The sequence below is a fragment of the Dermacentor andersoni genome, chromosome 4 (assembly GCF_023375885.2).
Source record: "Dermacentor andersoni chromosome 4, qqDerAnde1_hic_scaffold, whole genome shotgun sequence".
NCBI classification, from domain to species: domain Eukaryota; kingdom Metazoa; phylum Arthropoda; class Arachnida; order Ixodida; family Ixodidae; genus Dermacentor; species Dermacentor andersoni.
The window spans coordinates 220952851-220965850 of NC_092817.1; the positions used below are offsets into that span (position 1 = coordinate 220952851).

The window sequence follows — 13000 nt, forward strand, 5'->3', positions numbered from 1 at the left end:
CGTTTGATCACATCATGAGATACTTTCAATTTTGTATGACGCATCATCCAAGGTGTTGCATCATTTGTGTGAGGTATTGCCCTAAGCCAATTAGGGTCACATGAAAATATATCAACAAAGGTGGGCTCGGTGGCTGTGCCACGATGCAGTCATCCAACCCGCTCATTTTCGCTACGCAGGTTTTTGCACCGCTCATCACCCAGATGCTATTCCTGTCCCTGGTTCCCGCCCCTTCGCATGCCACCTGTGCCATCGAATCCCTTAATTTCAAATCTCCCACCGGCCTTGCTGCACAGCTGCCTGCGGTTTCAGCCTGCCCGGCGGCGCTACCTCTGCTATTCCTCGACTGCCCCCGGACTCTCCCATGGTCATCGACAGCGACAGACACGACGACTTAATGGCGCATCATCCGCGCTCGGTGCTCTGTGGGCTCGGTGGCTGTGCCACGATGCAGTCATCCAACCCGCTCGTTTTCGCTACGCAGGTTAGTAAGCAATACTCTCTTTTCACAAAAAAATCGAACAACTACTGTCTCCTGCAGCTGCCGAGCCCCCTGTGCTGCCTTTCTATTGCTCTTGAATGTGCTGATGTCATGCTTACCCTGTTGCTCTTTGCTGGCGACGTTGAATCAAACCCAGGCCCCGAAAAGGTGCTAGAAGAACTGAAGAAACTGTCTGATAGACTGTCACATTTAATCGCCGAGGTCCAAGGACTTAGAAATCAACTTACTATACTACGGTACAAGCTATTTCTGATCTGAGTAACAATTATCCGCCCTGGAAACTAATTATCAAGATATTGTAACCCTACGCACCGACATGAACACCATTTCCGCTAACACTACCCAAATAACCAAAGAAATCCGAGGTATAGAAGACCGTTTGGATGATGCCGAAAATCGCTCACGACGTAACAATTTAATTTTTTACAACATTAAAGATGAGAATGCATCCGAAACATACCCCGAATCTGAAGAAACAGTCCTCCGCCTGTGCCGTGATCACTTAGACTTATCCATTGACCCCAAAGAAATTGAAAGGGCTCACCGTCTCGGGCGCCATTCTCCTAACCGCATTCGACCCATAATAGTCAAATTTAGATTTTATAAAACCAAGGAACTGATTCTTTCAAACGGCCGTAAGCTAAAGGGCACCGATTACAGCATAGGGGAGGACTTCTCACGCCCTGTCCGAGAAGCGCGAAAGTACCTTGTAAAGTTTGCCAAAGCTACTAACACTAAATTTTCCTTGCGCTACAAAACCTTGTGTATCGGTACTAAACGTTATGCATTCGACGATTCATCACAATCTGTACATGAAATCTCATAGCATACGTCTTATCGCCGCGCTACTAATCTTCCTTGTAAAAGCCTTCGCGGTAAACTGCCAAATCTTTCTTTTTCCATTATCTTTACCAACATACGTAGCTTCCTCCCAAAGCGTCAACACATCTGTAATCTTGTTTCTTCATCTGCCAGCAATATACTCGTACTAACAGAAACGTGGCTAACAGACGACGTCACCGATCTGGAAGTTTTGGCTGATTTGCCGCAATTTAACGTTTTTCGCAAGGACCGCAAGAGCTCACGAGGAGGAGGTGTTCTTATTGCCACTAACCAGCTGTTGCCTTGTTCTGTTATTAACATCCAATCGGAGCTTGAAATACTATGGGTAGTCTGTCGTTCTATACCACAAATCGTCATACTAGGCGTCTGCTACAGACCCCCCTCCAGTAATCCAATCTTTTCTTCGCAGTTAAACGATAGTCTGAATCAAATAACTGGCAAATATCCCAACGCGCGCATTATTCTTTTTGGTGATTTTAATTACCCCTCCATTGACTGGCTGAACCTACACCCACAGGCAACACCGAAATAACTAACTTCGTTGACGTTTGTTTGAATTTCAATCTCACCCAGTTAGTAACTGAACCCACACGAGTCACACATGAATCCTCCAACATCTTGGACCTTATTCTAACTATAATCACCCAGAAAGTTTATCATCGCTTACTTACCTCCGCGAAATCAGTGACCACAAAGTTTTACACGCTACTTTTACCGTCACTCCTGAATCGCGTCAAACTTTCCGCAACACAATTCGCCCCTATGACAGAGGGAATTACTAAGAAATTAATAATCACCTGACGGCGTCATTTCCAAACTTTGAGACGGGTTTCGATGATCGATCTCTGGAGGATAATTGGCTCACTTTCAAAGCTAAAATTGCCGAAGCCACCGCGAAGTTTATTCCCACCATCACATTTCGTGCAAGTCACAACAAACCATGGTTTTCAAAGCTCTTGAAGACACTCGAGAACAAAAAAAAAAGAGACTTTTCCGTGCAACAAAACGCAACCCAAGCGCATGCGCCTGGAAGAAACAGCCGAATCAACATACTTGCAATCTATCCGTAATGCCAAACGCGATTTTTTCCAAACTGACCTCCCCAAGATCCTAACAAATAACCCGAGGAAGTTCTGGAAAGTACTAAATCCTCAACAGGCTCTGATCATCACACTAGCTAACCCACTTGGCGAGATGACAAGTGACATTGACTGTGCAAATATTTTTAACACCGCTTTCTCATCCGTCTTCACACACGAAACCGATATGCCACTTTCTACCGCAACTACCAACCTAAGTTTACCTATGCCTTCAATCGCGTTTTCTGCGCACGGGATTATATGTATTATAGAAAATATCAAGACGTCATCTTCAGCGGGTGCGGATGAAATCACCCCCAAGTTCCTCAAAAATACTGGCCATGCTTCCGCACCGTATCTATCAAAACTTTTTGCACAATCACTTTCCACAGGTAGCATTCCCAGCGATTGGAAGGTGGGGAAGGTTGTTCCGGTCTTCAAATCAGGTAACAAAGAATCACCCCTTAACTACCGCCCCATCTCTTTAACAAGCGTGCCGTGCAAAATCATGGAACATTTCATTTATTCCCACATAATGAACTTTCTTGACTTAATTTTTTTCATCCTGCTCAACATGGATTCCGTAAAAACCTATCCTGTGATACACAATTGGCTATTTTCATCCATGACTTGCATATGAACCTTGACTGTAACCTTCAAACTGATGCAATATTCCTGGACTTCACGAAAGCGTTTGACAAAGTACCCCACAAACGCTTGCTACTAAAACTTTCATGGTTAAACCTTCATCCTAACATTTTACAGTGGATAAGTGAATTCCTTGCTAACCACACCCAGTATGTTTACGTTAATAATCAAGCCTCTAGTCCTCTTCCCGTAAGATCAGGTGTCCCGCAAGGATCAGTCCGTGGCCCGCTATTATTTTTACTATACATTAATGACCTACCAACGCATGTCTCTTGTAACATCCGTATTTTTGCCGACGACTGTGTCATCTATCGCACAATCAATAACACCTGTGATCAGCTCGCCCTCCAGAATGAGTTAAACAGCGTACAGGACTGGTGTAACCAATGGCTCATGGAACTAAACCCCAATAAATGTAAACTCGTGTCTTTTAACCGAAACCGTAATCCTCTCCTCTTCTCATACAAAATCTCGCACGTCACGGTAGAATTAACTCACACTTATAAATACCTCGGCGTAACATTGTCCAGTGATCTAACCTGGAACGCACATGTCACAAAAATCATATCCGCTAACAGAACCCTTGGATTCTTAAAACGTCATCTACGACATGCCCCACAAAACGTAAAACTACTTGCCTACAAATCACTTGTCCGTCCTAAATTAGAATACGCCTCTGCTATATGGAGCCCTAACCAAAATTATCTAACAATTTCCCTAGAATCAGTACAAAGTCGAGCCACAAGATTCATATATTCGTGCTATTCATATAACGTTAGTATATCATCATTAAAAGCAGAGGCAGGTTTAACATCTCTAGCTTGTAGACGTCGTATTACTAGTATGTGCTTGTTTCATAAACTTTATTACAGCTCACTTCGTCATCCGCCCTACATTAATCAATCCGCCGGCACGTATTTCCCCCGCATTGGTCATCCCCTTCAAGTTGCACGGCTTCGTACGCGCACTGCTACATTCGCGTCTTCATTCTTTCCACGCTCAGCCCCGGACTGGAACGGCCTTCCACACGACATCGCCGCAATCACCTGTACATCTAGATTTCTGAATTGTACAACTACTGTATTTAACAGCGAATAATTTATGCTCATTACGTGTTTTTTTTATTTATTATGATTTATACATGTAACCCACCCCTTATGTAACACCCCCAACCCCGGGGGCCTTTAAGGTAATAAAGTGAAGTGATTGATCCAGCTAGGAGTGTTGCTTTGGAACACTACTTTATCACCAGTCCTCCTTTGCATGCTACCTGCTTACTCTGTACTGGGTCATGTTTAAGTTTGAAAGAAAGGCAACAGCTAGGCAGCGCAAAATGCCAAACTTGCTTTTAGTTCAACAATGTAAAACGCTACTTAACTTTTTAATTAAGTCAGTGCATCATTTACCTGCGAATGAATTACTATTTTAAACTGATTATATTTTGCAGGAAGCTCCTCAGACTTGTTTGACAGGTTGGTAAGTGGATTTTTAGCCACAAAACACCATATTATAATTTATAGGCTGACTTTGACTCTACTATGCAACTTAATGACTATATGCCAGGAACACGGTCTCCGAGTTGTGGCGCTGGCTGACATTCCCAGGGTTCTACTAGGACACATAAATACCCAAGAAAGTGGATGGGAAAACGACGCCGCTGTAGCTCAATTGGTAGAGCATAGCACGCAAAATGCAAAGGTTGTGGGTTCGGTTCCCACCTGCGGCAAGGTGTTTTTTCATCCACTTTAATTTCCATTAATTTATCGTTCTTTTTATTTCATTTATTAAGCACAAGTAATTTCCCCTGGGTGATTCCACGAGAGATCAACACGGGTCAAAAATTTCATATCTTAGATTTCATTGAATATATTATATTTTATGCGCATATCACTAGGTAACACTAAAGTGAACGTGGCTTCTTTGCCAAATGGATATTTTAGGAGGAAAAAAATAACGTGATTCTTCAGTTTGGGGGTGCCTATTTAATGCACAAGGCATTTTCACAAATTCACAACGATGTGAAATACAGTATGTTACAGCTACAAAGAATACATTCTTGTGTGTAAAACCTAGACGTAAAGAAGGGTCAGCTAGCACTGTTTCAGGCTTCCGTGAAAAAGGGAAGTGTTTTAAAAAAATTGCTTAATTTGCTACAATCTTCAAAAGTTGCTATATTTACGATTTTTTATCAACTAAACCAATACATGTAGCCTTTTGAAATTTGCTGGACTGCGAGACCTTAACCTATTCAACAATTGTGCTGAATATTCTTGCTGTATCACAAATTACCATATCTAAATTTGCCTCAAATTTGAAGTTTTGACAATAATGAGCCCTATTTAAAAATAAAATAAAAAAAACACCGTAAATTTTTCTCGAAATCACGTAAACAACTATTCACAGGCACGTGAAAAAGAATATTAAAAAAACATGTTGCATTATTTTGTTTGTAATCACAATACAGGTGGTAGAAATGAGAGCTTTGCCAGAATGCCGCAAGGTGCTAAGAAAAAGGGACATCGGGGTAAAAACAGCGTGCATAAGGCTCTGACTTGCCTAAACTTTGCTGTAATTGCGACGTAAAGGCAGCTTTGGTAAAATATAATTATTTCAACCACGCCGTTCTAAAATGTCTGAATTTCCGACATAAATTCGTGGAGTCATGCCTCTCCTCGGCCATCATTGGCGCCCATATTTAGTTTTCAGATGCGGCTGCTGTAAAAAATCGTTTCTTTTTATCGAGTTGATAGGGTGTACAAGAATGGGAAGTGAATCCACGGGAGGCGACGAATTCTTACCGGAAGAAGACGGACTGGGAGGTAGAAAGAAGTGCCACTTGAAATTTTGCCTCACGTTCATCAGCAGAAGTCGGATTTGCGACGAAGGAACTTTCGCCCGGTGCTAAAGCAAATTCAACTCGGTGGCACTGCAAGGCCCAAATCTTACTTCGTATAGTGCAAGCGCCATTTGGACCCCTCTGGTACCAAATGCGGCATGTGCACCGAATGGTTCGCCAAATTTATAGAAACCTATGACATCTGCTCTTCGTACCAAAAGCAAATGCGCTTGTTGACTCTACTGCGATGCCAGCTGGAGCGCCGAAAAGTTCAAGCTCTCATTCCAAATTTGTCAGCCTACATGACATACAAATCCCGACGTTGGCTCGAGAAACGTAGAATATGGTCAGCACCAGACGCACCTGAGAGAGCACGGTTGAACCCAACAGACGTTTAGACCGCTGTTGAATATTATACCAAAGACGAGCATGGATGTGCTCGGCAGAGTCCCAACAAAAAGGACGTAGTATCTGTTTCAGTTGATGGAAGCAAACAGTATGCTGCCAAGAGATTCATGACCCGCTCGGTATGGGAGACATATGGTCTCTTTAAGGAAGCCAATCCGCATATATCTATTGGTCTCTCAAAGCTTTATTCTCTCCGGCCGAAATGGGTTCTTCTTGCTCCACAACAAGAAGTGTACCTTTGCATGTATTGCGCCAACGCCACACACTGTGTTTCCGCGCTAGAAGAGCTCATTGAAGGTGCCTACACAATTACCCACCTCAAAGAACTATGTCTTTGCACCTCGCCCACGACCGATTCTTTCCTGGGCGATTGCGATTATTGTGCAAATGAGGATGCTTTTACTACTACAACTTTGGGAATCCCTGAAGAGATAGAGGTAAACAATGCGGTATGGGCAAATGGCGACCTCGTCAAAAAGACAGCACAGGCTACTTTCTCCAGGAGCTTGGCGCATGGCTTGTCAAGTGGATCACCCATGATTATATAAGGGCATTCAAGCATCAGCAATACACGACGCCAAACGGAATCAACAGCACGGTTCCCGTGTCTTTGACTTTGCAGAGAATTGGACAGCAGTTGTACCGAACGACGTACAATCATACCATTGGCACAAAAAAACAAATCTCGCTATTTACGTGTGTCGTCACGAGTAGCGGATCCACTCAATGTTTTGCGGTTCTCTGTGATAGCATATGTCATGATGCTGCACATGCTTGCTTTGCGCTGGAAAAAAATCTATGAGTGCATGAAGGAAGAACTTCAGCTTGGCAAACATGCTACATACGTGTCAGACGGCGCCAGTAGCCATTTCAAAAAACCAGTATCAGCTTTAGCAGCTGTCACAGAAGGAGCACGTGTCAACAAAGTGGCTTTTTTCGGCCACAGGACATGGCAAAAACGCTTGCGATGGTGTTGGTGGCTTAGTAAAGCACCAAGCCTCGCTGTACAATCTCGGAGCAGACAGCACTACAGTCATTAGGTCAGCCTCTGAAATGGTGGCGCAGATGGCCGCAACGCTGAAAAACGTAAAACTGCTCTATGCAGATGTGGATGATGTAGAGAACTTTCGCCGCCTCAAAAGGAACCAGTGGAAGTCTTTTCCACGTGTTCCGGGCATACGGTTATGGCACATTTGGTTAAGCGAGCCTGACGCCACCAATTTCGATCGCGTTGTATTAGTGTCTCGCACTGCTGCAGGTAATTGGAAAAGGATCAAGCCTTTCTGAGCGTATACAGCGAGTATGCTCGAAGTTCCTCGTGCCCTCTCCCTGCCTCCATGCGGCATGTGCGGATCATCAACAAGTGTGCACTGACAGGTCAGTAAGTCAACAGGCAAGCAACTGTGCCACTGCGTATTGGATTCGCTCCATTAGAACTGCGTGATCTGGCCCTCTGGATCAGCTGGTCCTATAGAAAAATGCGGAAAGAGCTGGCAGTACTGCAGCGCTTCGTAAACTTAGGACGTGTTCTCAGCACGCTATCATCGTTTAGCATTCGTCAGTGGTGCTTCAACAACTATCCCATACATTGTATAGCAGCAAGTTTGGCCGAGAGTTCATCTGTTCCTGCCAATACTTCAATGAAGAAATAAATGCTCTATTTGAGGCTTTGCTAAGAGGGCAATTTCCTCAAGAGTGCGCGGACCGGGTAATGGTTCGCAAAAGACCCAAGTATCTGAAAGAGGAAGTCTCGTGTTCCTTTCCAGCTTTTCTAAGAAACTGTGAACTTTCCGACAATTGGTGATCCTTAGGGACTGTGAACTTTTCATTATATAGTATTCTAACAGTTCCTTTTTTTCTTTTTCTTCAGAGGTGGTAAAATAAGCAATCGCTGGAATTATCTGCCAGCTAACCCTGCCTTAACCAACACCATCGCCACTCCCACCACCCCCTCTTAGGTTGTATAATGACGTTCATGTAATGACCAGTACGACATTTTTAGAGGCATTTACCTGCCGTACATTCTGTTACCTGTGTACATTTATACAGAGTTAAGTGTTAATTCTGTAGCACACAAAAAAATAAAAACGCTGCATTAACAGAAGGCACAAATTATCTATGCTGCAAGGCGCACGCACTTGCTGTTAAATAAAATGAGCCACGCACTGGTTATGCTGACGCTTCGTTATTCCCATTCAAGCGAATAAGTAGTGTACTAAATGCACTTTTATGCAGAAGTATTAATTATAAGGTCAAAACTGGCTTTACGTCGCCAGTACGGTCAAGCTTAGGCAAGTCAGAGCCTTATACACGCTCTTTTTACCCCGATGTTCCTTTTCCTTAGCACCTTGCTGCATTCTGGCAAAGCTCTCATTCTACCATCTGTATTGTGATTACAACCAAAATAATGCAACATGTTTTTTAATATTCTTTTTCACGTGCCTGTGAATAGTTGTTTACGAGATTTTGAGAAAAATTTACGATGGTTTTTTTTATTTTCATTTTTAAATAGCGTTCATTTTTGTCAAAACTTCAAATTTGAGGCGAATTGTAGAAATGGTCATTTGTGATACAGCAAGAATATTCAGCACAGTTGTTGAATAGGTGAAGGTCTCGCAGTCCAGCAAATTTCAAAAGGCTACATGTATTGGTTTAGTTGATAAAAAATTATAAATATGCAATTTTTGAAGATTGTAGGAAATTAAGCAATTTTTTAAGCAATTTCGTTTTGCACGGAAGCCTGAAACAGTGCTAGTTGACCCTTCTTTACGTCTAAGTTTTACACACAAGAATGTATTCTTTGTAGCTGTAACATACTGTATTTCACATCGTTGTGAATTTGTGAAAATGCCTTGTGCATTAAATAGGCAACTCCACACTTAAGAATCTCGTTATTTTTTTCCTCCTAAAATATTCATTTGGCAAAGAAGCCACATTCACTTTAGTGCTACCTAGTGATATGCGCATAAAATATAAAATGCTCAATGAAATTTAAAATATGAAATTTTTGACCCGTGTTGATCTCTCGTGGAATCACCCCACTATGTTGTCCTTGGTGTCAGTATTTGTTGGCTTCTTATGATAGGAAATATACTAGTCATTTTCAACATCATCGCATACGTACCTTAAGATACCTGTAATTTAAGAGAAAGGAGTGCTTAAATTTACTTTTTATGTGAGCCAAACTTCTTACTTAGCACATATGACTAATTGAAGTTCCAATTTCAATATTCCCATTTCCTCCCTCACCTTTTTTCTCCTCTTCTGTGCAGGTATTGCTTGCCTATGTCTACAAGAACCGTCATTCGTGGCCTGTGACAGCAAGCTTTTGTGGGCAGCAAGTGCTCTCCTACGAAGGCTGGCCTACTCTGGCAGCGGCGGCAATCATCTTCAAGATTTATCCATGATCACCTTTGCTGCTATTTGTCACTCTTGTTAATTACACTTTCTGCATCTTTTCTAATTTATTAGATAATAAAGTATGAGTATGTGACATGGTGTGAAGTTGATGTCTTGCTGCATTTTCGCTTGCAATCATCTTTTATGCATGAAAAGCTCATCGTACAGTTTATGAAAAAAATAACAGCATATTATGATTTATCTTTCAGTTCTGGTAACATGCAACGTACAAGGAATTCGCTAATGGATGGTATGCTGAAGAACTGGCCATTATTTCTGCGTGATGCTGTGCAAGCATGTGGCGTTACCTTACAAGAGGCACCCACAAAGTAAGTTACAATTTACTTTTAAATGAAGCATGGAGATCAGAAAAAATATATTTATATTGCTAGTTAGAGTGGTTCGCAGAGTGTTTTTCCAGATGTGTACTATCCGTTGTTTCTTAACAATTCATTGCAGCACAGTGTTCTGCTTCGTATACTGGTCTAAGGCTATTGTGCCCCCTGTAGCTGAAACCAGGATGTAATTTTTCCCTGAACTGCAGCATCACCGACAAAATTTTTCTTTGCTAGAAACTATTTCAATTTGGTGGAGACCCAGCAGGGCGAAGTTCTGTCAATAATGACGTGTTTCACGTAGAGATGTTCTTGTTTAGGTCAATGGGTGAACATTGGAATTATATCAGCATACAATACAGATATTGTTTTATTTGCAAAATAATTTTGGCAGGCGGCATTCAATTGATTGGCCAATGAGGCTGTACTACACTATTCCCATGGTTCACATCTGGAAAAACTACCTGTGCATCACTCTATCCGACAGTATAAACTTTTTTTTCTGATGTCCATGCCTCGTTTAAAATAAATTGTAAATGTGGGCAAACGTCGTGTTACTGTAAGAGCTGCCGCAAGAGTTTGAGGGAATGTCTAATAAAAGTCTTCAGTTGTTCTTGTCAAGCTGTCCATTAGCCACCTTTTAGCGTAACGTTAGCACGGCTTACTGAAGTACTTGTAGACGTCCATGGCTACAAAATGTCTTGATCAAGACAGCTACTATGCTTTTGAATTAGCCGTTCAAGACATCTTTTAGACATCAAAGAGCTGCTTGCGTGTTTCCTGGGTAGGACCAGAATATAATTATTATTAGCGACGGACGCATAAAGGCGATAGAAAAAAAAACATTTCGCGTTTCACACCAGGTCGCGTGAGCTCAGAGATCGTTCGTTTCGCTAGCTCAAACACACATTTGCATCTTCGTTGAAATTGCTCGTATGAGTCAGTAATGACAAAAACATGGAGGTAAACTGCATATGCTAACACATATCTGCCACAAAGTGCAGCCATAACCCAGGCTTCACGGCGCTGTCGATAGCGTTTTACCGACGGAAATCGTAAAATCCGCATTTTCCTGCTAGGATGGTTACGGGAGGTGCAGCCGTAAACGAGACACGACTTTGGCATCGCGCCAAATTTCGATGGCAATAACGTTTCAAAGGCGTTCCGCAGCGAGAATGGCAAGGTTGACGAGTGAAACAACTTTTTTGGAGGTCCGGCGAGGACGCGAATTCGTCGCGCACCCGGCTAGTCCCACGTCGGGACTGGCAGGTCTAGCCCACCGGCCCGGTCACGGGCACGCCGGACAGCCAGAGCCAGCTTGTCAGAGCGGGGATACGCAGACGCGAATCCCACTCCTCCTTGCTGAACTTGGGGTACTCGACCCGCACTCCCGGAACATGTGTGCTAGAGTGGAGGTCTGCCCGCTGGACGGCCAGGCGTCGTCGCGATATACGTCAGGGTAAACCGTGTAGAACGGCAAGACACGGATATGTGCTGGTCCGTAAGAGTATAAGAGAAACGGCTGGCACCCTATTCCTCTGACAAGTGCAGCGTCTGCCATAGCCGTACTCCACTCACTCGGAGTAGAGTCGACTCCGGCCGTGCGCCTGCCAAATTGCTTCGGTCCTCAGCCACTAGGGCGCTGCGCATGCGCAGTTCGGCGTCGCAAAAGGCGGATTTCGCGAATATGTGGTGGGGATCCAAGATATGCGCCATGGCAGCTTGCTGATTGGCTGACGGAATATGCTGTGGGGAGCGCCACAGGAAGGGCCGTTTCGTAAACTTCAATTTGACGTTGCTTGACGTTGCGCTGGGCCACCAATGCAGAGATTTTCAACCATACTTTGTGGTGCGACGAGCCGCGCGAATTATGCTAATGAGCAGCCACATGCAATGGCGGCCGTGAAGAATGCGTATCACCCCGTTTTCCCCGTCGTTTGTTGCCATGAAAATCTGTTGTTCATAACGCGTGCTCATAGTATTTTCATCGCTCTCGGGTGGTTTTGGCATTTGTGTTTTGGGTCATTATTAAAAAGAACGCGTTTATACGAAATAATATTGGTTGAACATAGCAAACTTTCTGCAACGTTGTCCACTTTTCACTGCTGCGTTTGTATTGCAATCAAGACTGATGCCTTTTTGCACAATCAAAAGTTATGAGAACGGCGTATTTTTAATTCATGAGAAGGAATGTACGCAAGGCGGCGCCTTGAAGTTTCCTCCCACTGTGCAAGTAACCATCGAACTGAACAAGAAATGGCTGCGCCGGCGCTTTCGTCGTGCTAACGGATATCTCAGCCGTTTCTCGGCCGTTTCTCAGCCAGCCGAGTCGGGTTGAGTCACTTGCGTTTCGCGAGATAGCAATAGCGCGGCCTAGAACGTGTGCTCATCACCACTGGTCGGTCGGGTACGTTGCCTCGAGGTAGAAAACAAGTGCGTTGGCACCAACGTGCGATGACTCCTTCCGTTTCCCGGGTAAACGCATCCTAGCTAATGAAGAAGACGACGGCTTGTACTCAGCAGACGATGGAAGCGAGAAGCGTTTTCGATGGAATAATCGTACGTTTTGAGCTAGCTGCTTTTACTGGGGAGGAAAACTGCTTTGCTTTATCAAGAACGTTAGGTTAGCTGCCTTCAGTTCAGTTTCTCAGGCAGAACGTCAAGTTTGCGTCACGTTAAGCAAAAGGGGGCTATCGGCGCCATTTTGAACGTGTCGCGTGTTCGTCACGCCTCGAAGAAAATGCCGGAATGTCCAGAATAGCACCCAGGGGCACTATTATGACTAAGAACGTTGATTCCATAGAGTTATTATACTGACTCTTGCGGACAAGCTACCCATAGGGTCCATGCATTGAAATCTGGAACCGCAAGAGCGCCGCCATGTTTCTATGCGCTGAGGTTACCAGCTTCTGAGACGCTTGCTAGACTTGTTGACAGTAGTCAGTTTTAA

At 43.7% G+C, this 13000-nt stretch overlaps 1 non-coding gene across 1 annotated transcript; it reads left to right on the top strand.

Annotated features, from left to right (window-relative positions):
- Window positions 1–4725: 4725 nt before the first annotated feature.
- Window positions 4726–4798, top strand: TRNAL-CAA (transfer RNA leucine (anticodon CAA)). Its single transcript has one exon. It is a non-coding gene; the product is annotated as a tRNA-Leu (tRNA).
- Window positions 4799–13000: the final 8202 nt, after the last annotated feature.